Source organism: Trachurus japonicus, chromosome 1 (assembly GCF_045865225.1).
Source record: "Trachurus japonicus isolate A0001 chromosome 1, Traja_1.0".
NCBI classification, from domain to species: domain Eukaryota; kingdom Metazoa; phylum Chordata; class Actinopteri; order Carangiformes; family Carangidae; genus Trachurus; species Trachurus japonicus.
In genome coordinates this window covers 37,443,584-37,446,185 of record NC_140907.1, presented here as the reverse complement: position 1 = coordinate 37,446,185, position 2,602 = coordinate 37,443,584, and positions in this window count along the sequence as shown.

Below are 2,602 nucleotides of genomic sequence, written 5' to 3'. Positions count from 1 at the left end.
ATGTTCAGTCTTGACACTGGCATAGTCTCTTGAGTCATAACACTTGGTAACTCAATAAAATCATCCACGTCCATGCCAGCCACTTCCACACCAGACAATACAGTCATACTCACAATTTTCCTCTGACCCATGGTTCTCAATAAAATGTTGGCTGGTTTGCCTCTCAGGCCCAGTCTCCTTGCCAGACTGACAGTGCAGAATGTACCTGAACTTCCAGGATCCAAAAAAGCGTACGTTTGCACAACCTCATCACTCATCTGGCATTTAACCTGTACTGCAACAATGGAGAAGACAGCATCATCCTCATCACCGGCCCCTATAGCTCCACATGTCTGAGAAGGTCCAGGAGAAACACTCGGTGGAGAGCTCACAGCTTGTGTGTCCTTTAAGGATGTACCTTTATCCCTTTCCTGAATGTGAAGGACCGATGGATGCTTCTGGTTACACACAATACAGACCAAACGACTCCTGCAGTCTTTGCTTCTGTGACCAACTCTCAGGCAACCAAAACAAATTCCATTTTCCTGTATGAAACTTATCTTGTCCCGATGCATCTTCAACTTGAACTGTGAGCATTTATCCAGAGAGTGACTGTTAAGTTTGCAAAATAAACAGCATTTGAGATAACTTTGGGCAGAGGAAGACTTGATGTTACTGTCCATGTATGTTTTGTTGCTTTCCTTCACGGCAGAGACACTGGTGGCGAAAGTGCTTCCATTTTTCCTTTGCTTTGTGTGAATGACATTGGAGGCTTCGCTACGGCTGACAGGTGACAGATCTTGAATATTGCCAAAAAGTGGGTCAGAGAGTATTTTAACTTGTTTTTCCACAAATGTCACAAGATCAGTGAACATTACTGTGCATCCATTTTGCTCCTGCAAATCACATGCAACACTCCTCCACTTCTCCCGTAGCTTGTAAGGAAGCTTCATCACAATAATTTTGAGATTGGAGGGCATGTCCAACTCCTTCATGTACATTATCTGCTGTGTCAAATTGGAGCAACCTCGAAGAAACAGGGAAAAAGATTGCAGTGCTGGTACATCCTCTGTTTTAATGGGGGGCCAGTTCAGAATTTTTTCCATGTAAGCAGAAGCGATTTTATGTTCATTGCCAAAATGCTCCATCAATAGGAATTTGGCCCTCTGATAACCCACACTTGGGGGTAGATGCTGACAGCTCCTGACAAGGTCTCTTGGCTGCCCCCTGGTGTACTGTTCCAAAAATGACAAGCAATCACTGGCATTGTTAGTTTTTCCTTCTACACAGTTTTCAAAGGATCTCAAATAGGATTTAAACTGAAGAGGGTCGTCATCAAACACAGGGATATTTCTCACTGGTAAAGCAGATGCTAAATTTTGCTGAACCAACAATGCAGTGATGTCATTCTGCCTTTGCATAATGTCCATAATATCATTGCAGGAGTTATTGTTGCGGGGTAGATTCAGAGTATTAGGAACCATTCGTGTTGTGTGAGTTTGACTCATTACTGGGCCAGTGTCGGTTTGTGTCGTTGCTGCTCGTCCAGGCCTGACGTTCATTTGGGTGTTAGTTATTAGTGATGGTCTGACGTCAGTTTGTGTTATTGCCGCATGTACAGGTGTGATAGTGACAGCCTGAGCCTCCATGTGAGCAATGTTATTTGTAGCATCTGTTTGTGGAACAAAATCATCCGCGTGGAGATTCAGTGGGCGTGTTCCTTGAGCACCAGTCCAGTTCCTGTCAAAATATGAGTTCATAGCGTTCGATCCTTTAGAGCCACATTTTGAATTGATTTCCAACACATTCAGTTTTGCATTAGCGGCCGCAAGTTCTGTTTCCAGAGCGAACAGTTCCTTTTCCTTTCTGAGTTTTTCCTCTTTTGCTTCCAATGCGTGTTTCCTTTCTAATGCAGCCATGCGCTCCATAAGTGCCACTTTGTCGGCTTCTGTCTTTATTCTTGCAGATGACGTTGATGATGCTTTAGATAACTTAGAGTGCGCTCTGGAACGCTTCTCCTCTTGACATGAAACATTTGAAACACTGTCTTCGGTGTTAATGTCATCAGAAGCCACACTTAAGTTACCAGGAGGTTGTTCAGCATCATTTGATTGCGCATATGGATGGCCAGCATCAGATAACCAACATTTTACCTTTTCGATGGAATTCGAAAACCCAGATCCTTTTGCATGAAAATATATATTTTGCCGTTCAACTTCATCCTCAGGCAAATTCAGATTCAGAATGGCTTCGTGCATGTCTTTGGCTTCCTCGAAGCATTTAATGCATTTACTCAGCTCGGCTTGCACTGAGTTCACATTGTCAGTGGATACCATCAAATCACACATTTTATCGATGCTCCTTTTTACATGCTTGCATTTCAAAGACCTTTTTTCTTGACACGTTTTTAAATAAAATGTTAGACCATTTGAGGTAAACTTGACACTCCTTTTGGAGAGCACAGACACAGAGTCATTTGCTTTGGCTGCAGCCTCAGACATTTTTCCACATCAAGTCCTTTTCAATCCTTTAATTTCCACACTTTTGTTTGAAATACTCATAACACACAGGGATATTGTTTGTGACGCACGGCTCCGCATCAGAGACGTTTATGAATGAGAGT